Source organism: Schistocerca gregaria, chromosome 4, assembly GCF_023897955.1.
Source record: "Schistocerca gregaria isolate iqSchGreg1 chromosome 4, iqSchGreg1.2, whole genome shotgun sequence".
In the NCBI taxonomy this organism is placed as follows: domain Eukaryota; kingdom Metazoa; phylum Arthropoda; class Insecta; order Orthoptera; family Acrididae; genus Schistocerca; species Schistocerca gregaria.
This window is the reverse complement of record NC_064923.1, coordinates 567,459,725-567,474,517: the sequence shown is the minus strand read 5'-3', so window position 1 is coordinate 567,474,517 and position 14,793 is coordinate 567,459,725.

Genomic DNA, 14,793 nt, shown 5'->3' with positions numbered 1-14,793 from the left:
GTAAATGATTCAGAAGTCATGACTGGTGCGTGCTAGATTTTGGCGCGAGGCGCACCCAAAGAGTTAATTCTGATTGGCTGTGTGATGTGTGAGCCAATGAGATGCGAGGACGGTTAGCAGACTAGGAGAGTGAGTCGCGAGTGGAGGAGGAGTCGCGAAGGAACTGTGATCGAGAAGAGACATGCTTGATGTGTCCTCGCGAATAATGTGTAAAATGAAGTCATAAAACGGCTTCATCGGTTCGGTACTGTGCGATTTGAGACTGGAAGAGTCCAGTAACGCGTAGTGTGAGTTTGAGCGAGTTGTGACTTTTCGTTCCGCGAAAGACGCGAGTAACTTTAATAATTAAAAGCGTGGCGGTACTTCGTAAACTTTTACTAAGTGCTTATGGCGAGCATTAACGTTAAAAAACGAACTATTATTGAACATCGACTGCAAACGTGTATGTTAGAAAATCGTCTGTGTTGCAGTTAAGTAAATTCCGTAACTTTGAAAGCTAATTCTGGCGGGGTTTGAGTGTGGATAGAATTGTGAACTGAACTTTCTTCAAACGTAGATTAGCGGGCTGATGATCAGGTTTAAAGACAATAAAGAGCTTAAATAGAATTACCAACTTCGCGTTCTCGTTTGAGTAAACAATTACTACCATTCCAATAACTCAATTTATTTAGGAAGATTGCTCATAGATTGTATTTCAGCAAACATGTATCGCGGCCTCCGGTGAGCGGCTATTAAATTGCAGTTTCTTCAACACTGCTTTTCTGCAATTTTTCCAGTAGCTGCTATCAGGAGAGGCGAGTGCAGCAACTACCTAAGAAACGAGGTAGGTGGATTTTCTTTCAGGGAAAGGAAACTGCGCGATAAGAGCCTGACCCGTCGCAAGTGGTGCATCGGCCGGGAAATAAAAATAGTAAATTCCAGTGAATTTCAAAAAAAGCAGTAGTGACAATTACCGGACAATACAGAAGTGCTCGCTATGTGTAGGAACTGTGTAGCGTACAAATTGATATCGCCACGTGAATAGGAAGGACAGTGAAAGTGTCCGTGAACTGTAATGTGTTGTACGGAACGGAAGAATTTTTCGGTGACTACGCGCCGATTGGAATAGCAGTCTACGACGGCGTCTGGCAGACGACGAGCTACGGAGACTACGCAGAGGCGACGACAGCAGTGGCAGTTGGCAGCGCTGATTCGAGCGGGGGCCCGGAAACTGGTACAGCATTGCAGTGTATGGTGAACGGACCCGCAGTTTCATCTAGCAGCAACGCAGCACGCCGAAGCGCAAAGTTAAGTACAGTGCTTTTGAAAACTTTGTGTGTTTGTGGAGTCAAACTGAGAAAAATGGCTGAGTTTCAACCAAGTGACAAAAAGGCGGAACTAAGTTGTGATAGTGGGATGGAGACAGGGGAAAATGACCCCATGAATTTTAGTTTAGACGTGTCTCAACCCAATTTCAGTAGTAGTTTGACTGATTCATCCTATGTTAATTATAGTTTGGAGTCAGATCCAAATATGTCAGTGCCCAGTGAGTTACAGTTACCCATGCCGGTAGTTAATGTTAATAGGGACATTGTATCAGCAAATGAGGGGGCGAAGGATAATGTCGCCAGTATGCTGATGAATCTATTAACTAAGATGAACGTGTTGGATTCCAATATGTCAAGTAAGATGGATTCCAGTATGTCAAAATTGGAAACTAATATGTCAAGTAAAATGGATTCAAAAATGTCTAAATTAGGATCTGATTTAAGTAATGAGATGACTAAAATGGGCGCTGATTTAGATTCCAAAATATCCGATCTCAGAGACTGTTGGAAGCAAGATTTAGCAGTGCTCAGTAGTAAAGTAAATGTTGAAATACAGCAGGTTAAACTAGAATGTACAGAAAATATTGTTCAAGTGCAAAGTGAATTGACGACACGAATCGAACAGGTTACTGAGGATCAACAGCAATTTAAATCCCATGTTGATGCAGAATTAGATAAAGTATGTGAGCACATAAAAGTGGTAGAGAATTCCAATGAAATTAATCATGCCGCCTTAGAATGTAAAGTAAATGATACCAAAATTCGGTGTGAGAAACTTGGAGAGCAAGTTGTAAATAAGGTCAATAATTTAGAGACTCACATAAGCCATTTCAGTGAAAGTGTGAATGAGCAACTTTGTGGGCATGAATGCAGACTAACCAAAGTAGAACAGTGTGTTTCTAACCATAGTGGTAGTATAATTTCCAGTGGAATAATTGAATCTACCGAGGTTGCGTATGTTACCCACAGACAGTTTTTAAAATTTGACCCAAGTAAGAACATGCACCCCAGAGAATTTTGGAACGATTTTGAAGACGTTTTGCCGAAAGTATGGAGCGATAAACAAAAGATAGGCTTTATCACTTCAAATTTGATGGGAGAGGCCAGAGTATGGGGGAATTTAGCCTCTGAAAAATACGCGAAATTGTCAGAATTTAAATTAGCGTTCTTTGAGGAATACTGGGGAAAGAGAAAGCAGATGGATGTTCTTAATCGGTTCTGGTCGGGAGAGAAGTATGACCCCAAGAGAGAGGGCATCAAACGATTTGTTCAAAGGTGGGTAACAACTCTGTCCTACCTTAGTAATAAGTTAGAAACAGAACAGATCATATTAGGGGTAGAAAATAAGCTACCGTGGAACTGGAAAACTAAGATCATATCTGCGCCCCGAGATAACATTGACAAGTTCGTACAGTATTTAGAAAGGGTTGAATCCGTCCAAAAAGAAGAAGAAAACATGAGGAGGGAGCATCGCCCGCCTGCTAGGCAGAATGACAATCGCGCGGATGTAAACATTAATAGGATGGGTGTTCAGAGAGGCGGCGGATACCGTGGCAGTTCACGTGGTAGAGGAAGAACATATGTTAACAGGTTCAATGAACGCGAGCAGTATGACAGCGGCCGACAGATGTCAGTAGGTGAGGCGGTCAGCTGGAGGCATAGTGATGACGCACCGCGCTCGGAAAACCATTAATTGTCTACGAGTGTGCTGGCGATCGTAGGCAACAGCGTTTAAAGTTAAATCCGCTGGCAAAACCATTCATAAGAAAGCAGCCTGAACGACCACCTAACATAAATGTTGTTGCTACAAAATTTAGGGAGGATAACGTAAAACAGACAGAGATAGTAGCTTTAAGTCAAGTGGAGGTTAATGAACCAATTAACTGTAAGAATAATCATAAGAAGCCACTTATTGAAGAACTAAGTACTAGTTATAAGGGTAATAATCAGAAAGACATTATGCACAGTAAAACTAATGAAGAGCTGTCGGATAGGGGTGAGAACAGTAATAATGGCAGGGTTGTGACTGTGCTTGATAAGATAATTGATGTTGTAGATAGTTACGAAGAAGAGGATAGATTAGAGGAGGAGGTAGAGGTTAATGACGACGCCTTGGATAGGGTCGTAGAAAAGGAGGTTAATGAGAAAGAGGGGGAAACATTGGAAAAATGTTTTGACTTAGCAATAGTGGATAGGCTAATAGGAGCTGCCACTAGAATTGAGGGTGATAATAAGCATGAAATAAACCCTGTAAGTGTGAATGTGATTGCCACCCAAAAGACAGGCTTCGGAAGGAGAGAAATTGTGCAAGATTTATTGGAGGAAGCAGAACCCAAAATAAATAAAGAGTACTTAGGGCAACCGATAGTAGAGCTAAGAGTATTAAATGAACCAGTTAAATGTTTGATAGATACTGGATCGGAAGTCTGTGCAGTATCCCAGAACTTGGTAAATGAACTCCCTAACAGTAAACAGATTGTTAAGATGCCAGTAAGTGGCTTGAACATTGTAGTAGCAACCGGTAAGACTAAGAAGACAGTAAGACAGGAAGTGTTTCTACCCATAGCATTTAAGGAAGTAGAAATAAGACAGAACTTCTTAGTTATAAATGGACTGAGTGTAGACATATTGGTGGGGGCTGACTTTTTGAATAAATATGAAGGATGGGTGAATTTTTCTACCAATGATGTTATGGTAAAAATTAAGGGTAAACTAATTACTATACCTTTCATCGGTAAGCAGCTATGTGAGGATCCTGAGCAGAATGATTTTCCTATATGTATTTGTAAAACAGAGAAATTCTTGGAGGGCTATAATGAGTACGGTGGCAAAAAAGTAGAGGATCCGTCTGAGCTTGTGAGTGTCAGAAATAGGATCGAGGAGAAATTACTAGAATTAATTGATATTGATGACGCAAGAGCTGATCCCACTAGTTTTCAGGTAGGGGATCTAGTGCTAGTGAAAACTAGGGAAAGATCTAAGAAACTTACGTCAGAAACAAAGAAGTTTACCGATGAGTACGTGGGCCCATTTAGAATCGTAGAGAAGCCTCACCCAAATGCTTATAGACTGGAGTTTGTGAAATCACATAAGGTGTTAGGGCTTAGGAACATTGTGGATTTGAAAAGATATGTTCAAAAGAGAGACGTGGCCAGGAGTGAGTAAATACCTCAGAGAGCTTTGCACTCTTTGCAGAGCTAAGTGCGTGACGAGCACTAGGTCTCGAGTCGTTTGACAATATTTCTTCCACTTTCTTTTCCGTATTGTCAACCTACCTCTTCTTTCATTCAGAACTAAAATTCTATCGTCTTTCCTTCTTCTCTATCGTAGTTTTTAAGTGATAAAGTGTTTAAGTAATGAGTAGGAAAGAACCTCAGTGCAGTATAGGTTAAGCGTAAGGAATGAGTGTAAGAGAAAATCAAAAAGGATTAAGATACCTCAGATAAGTAATAAGTCTCAGTAAAGTAAATGTTTGGCCTAAGGTGTGAGTAATGCCCTTAGAAAGGTAAAATAACTAAGAAATGTAAGAGCCTCAGAAAATATGGTGACGAACATTGAAGCTGTTTGTTAAGTAACAGAACGATATGTTAAGACGTAGCATTAAGCTAATGTTTAGGAAAGGAAATGGAGCAGTACAGCAAAACTGTCTGTTCAATGAAGTCAGAGCCTCAGGAGGTGATTTAGTGGTAAAATGAGTTAGGTACAGTGCAACAAGGTTGACTGTCAAAGGGGTAAAGGAAGTTAAGTTAAAGGGACAGTGCAGCAGGACTGACTGTCAAATGAAGAGAAATATGTGAGAAAAGGAGAAAGAATGAGCATAGTGTTTGGCTAGCTCGATATTAGGAAAAAGTGAGGCTACGAAGGTGAGTAAATAAAAAGCTTAATGTTGGTAACCAGAGGTGGCGTTTGTTGGTAAACAGAGGAGATGTTTGTAAACAAAAGGAAGTGAGGCTACGAATGTAAACAGAGCTGAGGCGACGTTGGTAACTCAGGAGGTGGATGTATGTTAGAAAGTATGGGTAACGAGGTTTCGCAGATTAGTAGGAAACGCTTTAACAAATACTAACCTGAGTGTGTGAAGTATGAGTATGAGAGTTGTAAATTAAACCCGAATGTGACTAGAGAAAACCTGATGTTGACAAGAAATTGAAGTAACTCCAGATATGTGAGATGAGGAAAGTACCCATGACATCGATTCCATTTTTGACCAGAGACACACAAAGCTCCCCAAGTTTGTCGTAGAGATTAGTATAAGGATTGTAGTGTTGATAAATGAATAAGTAAATATGTATTTTTCAGTGTTTAATTTATGATACAGGACTACAGGAGATTGCCTGGAGACAGAATTGTAATATTGATAATTTTGTGTATATTTTATATTGTTGTGTATTGTACAGGAACTGGAGAGTCACCAGTGCTGGCGGAGATTTATTATGTATTTGTGAACTATTTGTAGGAATTGTTTTTCTTAGTATTTCTTATGTAACCATAACTTGTTTGATTATGAGATGAAGAAGTAATTAAAGAGTAAATGTGCCACTTCGGTACTGCATTAGGAAAGTCAATTCACTTTTCACTTAAAAAAAAAAAAAAAAAAAAAAAAAAAAAAAAAAAAAAAAAAAAGAACAGAAAAGAAAAAAAATTTTGAAAATTGTACATACTGTAAAGTAAATTTTATCAAAAATATGAGACTTTAGAGTCAAGCAGATAGCGCCATTTATCGCTGCTGTAGGTTAAGACGTAGCAGTTAGAAAGGGAACTGAGGCCAGCTGATGTTTCAGGTGCGCCGAAGTAAACAGAGGTGGTAGCACGAGACTTGAAATGGACCTCCCAAGCAGGACCCGGTCGAACTACGAGTGCTATCAAAATCTTAAGTGTAAGTGGTAAAAAAGTGACGCTCACCATAGCGATAGTAGTGTTAGTGTGCGTGTGACGTACATCAAGATAGTATTTAGGTTTGTTTTCTCTTTCAGGAATTTGTAAATAGAATTTTGTAATCTGAAAAATTTTTTTTTTGAATGATGATAAAAGTGCATGTTTAGATATAAGATGTTTTGTAGGTCGTCAGCCCTAGGTATAAGTGGATGATTGATGTACAGGAACTATAAATGTTAAATAGCTGTTTGAGTAAATCTTTAATAGAAATTTTTTTAGAAAACTAAAAGTTTGTCATGAATGAAAAAATTTAGTTTCCTCAGGAGGTGTGTGGCGTCGCAACTAGTGCGAGCGCACAGTTTTCTATCAAATATTTACTGTGAAATGTAGACAGACTGTAAAGTAGCCATCAGATTAGCATATGTGCTGTAGCGGGCAGATTACCGGTGTCCGTTCGTCTGACGTCACGACCATATGGCATGTCTGTACCGTGAGAATGTAAGACCTGTGCGCTAACTAGCCGCGTGTATAACGTGGAACTTTCATCTTTAATAACTTCTAACTGAGGAACCTGAGGAAATTAAAAGTTAATATACTAGTTTCTGTTATGAATAAAAATAAGTCATCCAAATTTGAGCTTTGAAACCTGCATATTTTGGAAATTAGAAAAATCTTACAGAAAACGCAAATTTCTACAATTTTCGAGTCTAAATAAATACCATTATGTATAGATCACCTTCAGTGACCATCCAACTATGAAACAAAATCACCTTCCGTGCTTTTGTATTTATTTTGAGAATTTTACTTTTAGAAATTCACCTATAACTTTGTTAAAACCATAAATGTTTTGAATTTTTGTGAACAGTTATTTTATATGAGTAGGTGAGAGTGAATGAGTGTGCCTGAGTGAATGAAAGAGGGACATTCGCCATTCTTTGCAAGTGTATAAAATCTAGGTTGGAACTCGCAAGTGTTCAGACGATGTAACCGTGGGAACAGAGTCGCCAGTGGTTCCCCATCTTAGTGAATGTCGGATGTCCAAGAGTGTATGGTATTGTACAAGCAGCCAGAACGTTCGCGAGTATTTAAATAATTTCTGGAAATAAAGTAAAGTCTAGTTTTCCTTTCGGTTTGTTAAATTATACAGTAAATTTTGTGTAACAAGAAATCATGACGTAAATGATTCAGAAGTCATGACTGGTGCGTGCTAGATTTTGGCGCGAGGCGCACCCAAAGAGTTAATTCTGATTGGCTGTGTGATGTGTGAGCCAATGAGATGCGAGGACGGTTAGCAGACTAGGAGAGTGAGTCGCGAGTGGAGGAGGAGTCGCGAAGGAACTGTGATCGAGAAGAGACATGCTTGATGTGTCCTCGCGAATAATGTGTAAAATGAAGTCATAAAACGGCTTCATCGGTTCGGTACTGTGCGATTTGAGACTGGAAGAGTCCAGTAACGCGTAGTGTGAGTTTGAGCGAGTTGTGACTTTTCGTTCCGCGAAAGACGCGAGTAACTTTAATAATTAAAAGCGTGGCGGTACTTCGTAAACTTTTACTAAGTGCTTATGGCGAGCATTAACGTTAAAAAACGAACTATTATTGAACATCGACTGCAAACGTGTATGTTAGAAAATCGTCTGTGTTGCAGTTAAGTAAATTCCGTAACTTTGAAAGCTAATTCTGGCGGGGTTTGAGTGTGGATAGAATTGTGAACTGAACTTTCTTCAAACGTAGATTAGCGGGCTGATGATCAGGTTTAAAGACAATAAAGAGCTTAAATAGAATTACCAACTTCGCGTTCTCGTTTGAGTAAACAATTACTACCATTCCAATAACTCAATTTATTTAGGAAGATTGCTCATAGATTGTATTTCAGCAAACATGTATCGCGGCCTCCGGTGAGCGGCTATTAAATTGCAGTTTCTTCAACACTGCTTTTCTGCAATTTTTCCAGTAGCTGCTATCAGGAGAGGCGAGTGCAGCAACTACCTAAGAAACGAGGTAGGTGGATTTTCTTTCAGGGAAAGGAAACTGCGCGATAAGAGCCTGACCCGTCGCAACGGTGTTCTTATTTCAATTTCCAGGAGTGTATTTGCATAATTGTTTGATGGGATACATTAGTTATTTACAAACCTTTTTCATCTAATTAACAATAAATTAGTAATTGATGATATGTTTATCTATGAACAATGACAACGAAATCTGGTGTTACTTATGTTTTTAATTAGTACTCTTTTTAGGTAACTACTGATAATCAAAGAAGTTTGATAGATAAAATATTTGAGATTTTTTGGTATTGTGCTCTTGTAGTACTTGTGACACTATCGTAGACAGATTAGCAGAGTGAAAGAAAACGTAACAGCAGAAGGAATCAGTCTTCTTTGTTACATCCCAATACTGGTTTATAAGAACAGGTATTTTCAAATAGGTAATGTATAATCAAGTGTCTAGAGAGTAAACCACAAAATATTTACAAAAAATATCACACATTCATGTTCAAAGTTATTTTGACTACCAAAACTGACCATAAACGTTCAATGAAAAAAATAACTGCTTGAAACACTTTCAAATATAAAATGATACGTCATAAAGCATAAACACATTTCATTTAAAATGTCTGTCCCTCAAAATCAGAAATTACATAACAAAAGGAAGCAAATATGAAACATTTTACACTCTTCACTTTTCAAAAAGAAAGTAATTTAGATCTTCCCATCACTTCACTACTTGTTGACCACCTACACACAGCTCACAGTTACAGTTAGCAGTATCTGGAATCATGTCTTTTTCAGGTCCAAAGGGTTGTCAAATGTCCACTAATTTCATTGGTGCAATTGGACGTGGTTTCCTCCTTCACTGTACATGGAAAGCAAAAGGAAACCTTCTATTTTAGTATACCAATAATTATCAGAACTAAATCAGAAATATAATGGCTCATACTACCACATGATAATTGGTGCATATATTACAAATGTCCAGTTTCATACATATTAAAGAGAAGGAAAAACCATCATCATAATGCAGTTATATAATTACTACTTGATTCAAATTAAGGAGATCATTACATTATGTCATTCATCTTAGATTACTACCTTTACCAAACACAAAAATTAAATCCTCATGAAATTCTCAGAATGTCACTAAATTGCCCTTGACAGAATATTGATATTACATTTGAGTTAATATTATCAGTTAATTACTAAAAGTATTTTTCCTGCGTAGTATCATCATTATCTTAAGTCTGTTGTTACCCAGAAGACGAACAGCAATTTCTGTTAACGTGTAAGACTAAACAAGCAATGGCACATAATTAGCACTCTATCAAACTACTAACTTTTCAATCAAATTTCCATTTTCACTCTCACAAATTAAACAATGTAAGAAGTACCAAATGATTTCTAGCTTAAACAGGTTTTCACTATAACAGAACATTTCCTGTATACAGTTAGCATTACATTTCTCGTTCATTTGTGTTAGTTTCAGTCATAACAGTGTTATCTTGAGGAGTGAATTCTCAATAATTACTCTACTGCAATGTCTGGCTCGCTAACCATTAATACCTTATGTAACACATTTCTCAATATGTAAAAGTGAATTGCTAAAATCATTACTTCAATATCTTTCACCGTATTGCCATATTGAGGCCTGAAGGCCAATTCACACAACAAACTTGATTTTTCGTTCCACATTATTATCATAGGGAATTGTATTCTTATTCCATTTTACTGAGACCTGAACGGCTATAGTATGATATCTTTTGACACAAATGGGTGAACTTGTTCATGAATAGCATTGCATTGAATACAAAACTTTTATGTTACCACAAATAGCACCAAATCATAACGTTTGTCAGATCAGTGCAAAACACAACAGCATTTCTGTATTTTCTTCTACAGCTGACATAAATCTACGACCATTTTTCATCCATTTTTTCATTGCCAATACTAAAAACTTTTTGTATTCTCATTATACTGTTTACCTTGTCATTAACTTTCAATAGTCTGCATGTAGTAACTACTGGTAATTTACGAACACAATTTATTGCTTTGGCAGCCTTTCCCTTCTCAAGAGAACCATATTTTGCTACAGCATTAATTTCATTGATACTTACTAGCTGCATTTCATTTGCCTTACTATCGATTTCCATACCTTTACATTCACTGTTAATAAGATAACTAACACTTTCGTTCACTACCTATACATACTGCCTTTCTATATCAAGAACGTCAATATATATATCCACAATTTTCTGATTGACTCCCAGATCGAGAATGTTGACATTACTTACTTACACTGCATTCAAAAATAATTCATAATTGTTATCATCACATACACCAATATTTATATCCATTTCTTTCTGCACCATCTCCAGATCACCAACTTGGTTATCCTTTTCATCTGAAATATTGGTATATTCGTTTTCAATTCTCATATTTTTTCTCATTCTCACATCCATTCACACTATTAGCTACTATTAGATAGAATATCACCCACTACTACCACAAACTTTGCCTAAATGTCGACAAAGACGTCATTACTTTCTGTTAGACAAAAAAATTCATACTACCACCACACTTTTTCACAGTTTCACACACATCCCTACACTCTTGCTCCATTCTGTTTACTTCAGTTTCAGTCATCGGAACTCACTTACGTTACTGCTAACTGGCAACGTTTCGTTCATCTTCTCCTCACTTAACTCATCAACCTCATTGACCATTCCATCTAGTACTGATAAATACCCTGTTTTCATTACAGCATCTATCTTAGTCTCAATAGACCACTCTTAATTTACATCAATCACTGATAACAGACCTCCTTTGTCGTTAGCTTCCTGCCCAAATCATTTACTTTCCCAACAGCCTCATTTACTGTCTGCACGCTAGCCATTCCAGTCTTACTTCAGAGCCATCTGCTTGCTCTCCGTCTACGTCTGCGTCATTAATTACTATTTCACGCTGACATTCATTCTCATAATACTCTGTAGCGTTATAAAAATCACTCACTGTCTGCACCAGTTCTGCATAAATTTGTTTCCGTTTATCATCTACTTTATCGTATCTATACTTCCCCTTTGTCTTTTTAACCCATCTTAGCTGGTATTCCCGCAGGACATTAATTCTTCAACCGCTCATATTCCCACTGCTTTGTGACTATCTTTTTTACAGGGACTAAGAGCTCCAGACAAAGCTGCAAATTGTTATGCGCATCATACAAGAAAGTAGGATACGCCATGTCCGTCTCCCTGACGTATCCACCCCCAGAATCAGCAGCCACACCTTGGAACATCTTGGAAATTAACCAATCTAACGATTTCCTCACATCGCTAACATTGGAAGAGTCCAAACGGCTGAGATTGCTGCAGAGCATGCCTGTATCGGTAGTTTAGAGCAAAGTAAAGTAGGTAACTCGCACCGACAAATGCTTTGCACACGTCCTTCAGCATTAGAGGGTTATTTAGTCTTGGGCAAAATTTATAGTTGGTATGATGTATGACAGCTTGCTCTAAATGTTGAAAAACGTAAGTTGATGCGGTTGAGTAGAAAAAACAGTCCTGTAACGTTCTTATACACCGTTAGTAAGGTGCAGCTTGCAACAGTCTCTTTGGTTAAATGTTTAGGTGTAACATTCGAAAGCAACATGAAGTGGAATGACGATGTCAGGTTGGGAATATGGAGGGGGAACGCTCATCTCGATTTTATTGGGAGAATTTTGGGAACGTGTAGTTCACCCATAATCGAGTAGGCGTATAGAACGATAGTGCAATCCATGCTCGAATATCTGGGATCCCCAAAGGTCGGATTAAGGAAGACATCAAAGCAATTCAGAGGTGTACTGCTAAATTTGTTACCAGTAGGTTTGATCAGAGTGCAAGTATTATGGAGATACCTCATGAACACCAAAGGGAATCCATGGATGGAAGACGATGCTCTTTCTGCAAATCACCATCGCAAATATTTAGAAACCTGGCATTCGATGCCGACTGCAGAACGATTCTACTGCCGCCAGCGTACATTTCGCGTAAGGAACACGAAGATGATGTGCGGTAAACGAGGGCTCGTACAGCTGTTTTTCCCTGGCTCTATTTGTGAGTGGAACAGAAAAGGAAATGACTAGTCGTAGTACAAGGTACCATGCACTGTGCGTGGTTCGAGAAGTGTGTGTGTAGATGTAGATATTTTCACTGTATGATGGTTTGAGGAGTATGAATGTAGATGTAGATAATTGTCTTCGTGTACCAGTATACACAATGACTAAGTCCCCAGAAATCCCACGTTCGAAAAGAACAATGTGTCAATACTGGTCAACTGTTCGATACAGACACGTGTCTTTTTTAACACTGTGTGCCATGCAGATCCTGGTGTAGTGCAATGGATGGTAGGATCTAGAGTGTACGTGTCCATTCACACACCCTGAAATTTCTCAAAACTATCAGCGAGCAGGTGTATGTCAGTGTTCATGCATAATCCAGCATATTCCTCTAAGTAGGGAAGTGCAACTCCTGACAAACATTCAGCACTTGTCCATCCTTTACCGCAGTGCCTTTGAGTTTACTGGTGATTAGGCTTCGTAGGACAACGTGGTTTCGGTGAGTCTCACCTTTGAAGCCATGTATTCGTGAGGGAAGACCCACTTTTCCGTCATAGGCTGAAACTTCACAACATCAAGATATGCATCTATGGTTGTATGTGTATCCTCATGACGCCTTTTTTTAATAAATTTGTGAAGTAATACATGCATGAAACATAGCGAATCCAGATAACGAAGTGTCATCCTAGAAGTGATTCGTTGGGAAAATGAGATGTCGTTTTCAACAGTGTAAGATATGAGACTGACCTTATCATTTTCGAAACCATCTACGTGGATGTGTGTATTATTTTTCGTCAAATATTTTAACTGTTCTTGGAAAGTCTCTTGATGTTACTGTATGATCTGCCAGTATTACTGGCGTAGAGTGAGTGTTTCCTTGGCACAAAGCAGAAATTTACACTCAAGTATCATACAGGCACACACATTCATCCACAGATAACATGACTCTGGCATCACCATATCGTCGATTTTCAAAAACAGCCACTGAATACAGCTCACAGTCTAAACTAATACCTTCACTGATGTGTTTACTGCTGTTGTTGTTTAAACTGCAATTGCTTCATATCTCATGCACGGAAAAAAGGAAAATATTGGTAGTTAAATATATCTTTTTGACTGCATTCTGATTCAATATCTTTGACACTGATACTTACATGAGGGCTGTTCTGCAGTTGGGATGTTATGACACATTAACACTTTGACGTCATCTTCTACGGAAATGAGGCCTCGTTCCATCTCTCTGCCGGCGTTAACAGACAAAACACATGACCATTGTCACCGGAAGGTCCTTGTGCTTTGCTTGATGCGCCAATGGATGATCAGAAAACTGGAGTGTGGCTAGCGCAGCACTGGACTTTCAGTTTTTTTAAGGAACTATGAGTAGTGATCGTTAATGCGTAATGATTCACGATTTCATTGGCCACCTAAAGAAAGACTAAATGAGCTACAGATGGTTTGAGCAAGCCGGAGTTTCGAGCCCTCCCTCGAGCATGGGTGTGTGTGTTGTTCTTAGCATAGGTTATTTTAAGTTAGTTTAAGCAGTGTGTAAGTCAAGGTACCAATGACCTCTGCAATATGGTCCATTAAGAACTCACATACATTTGAACATTTTGAGCTAACAATACACTGCGCCTTATGGAAAAGTTTTTTTGGGAACGCTTTTGGGAATGCGTCATCCCCACCAGACTTTTTTCTTTGTTGAGCAACAAAATCTGGAGTGTATCGCAGATGTTTTGTGACTTAAAAATTGAAGTCACTTCGCAAGTGAGAAGCGTATCACAATCAGATCTGCAGGAGTGTTTCTAGTAATGTTAAGCGTCTTCAGATTTGTATAGCTGAACTTGGGCGTCATTTCTGATATGCGTTGTAGCTGCACAGCAGCTTTCTGAACATCCTGTATATACCCACAATAATAAATATTTCGATATTTTTTAATCCTTCCTGGAGTACTTTTAACTACTACCAGTGTGCATTTCTGTAGCTGCTGTACTGAATGAAACGTTCCATAAGAATTAGCATATTTTTGTTCTATAGTTGACGCTTAAAGCAATACTTGCACATAGCTGTGAAGGTAAACCCTCTATATTGGCAGTGCGGAGGGGAAGAGGACATTAACAACGTGGTCCTCGTCTGCCAACGGGCATCCTGCGTGGTCAGTTACTGAACCTGAGATACAGGGTACCTCACAGCACTACATCGTTTCTGGCTATTGTCTATTGTCGACGTCATAGCTTGCTGTGAAGAGTCTTCTTTTCCTTCTGCACTCCGTGGACTGGGCAGTATTGCCTGTTCGATCTTCAAAACGTATCTTACCTTCGTTTCCTTGGTCTTCCTGGACATCATGTTCCCTTAGGCCTTTTGTACAACACTCTTCCTAGCATTCTCTCCTTCATCATTCTACCAACATGCTCTCTCCAGTCATTACTATAATTTAAAACATTTTTCTATCAAGTTTATTTCAAGTTATTCTCTTATTTCTTAATTTCCTACTTTATTTGAAAGAGCACATCCTTTCCCCATTCCT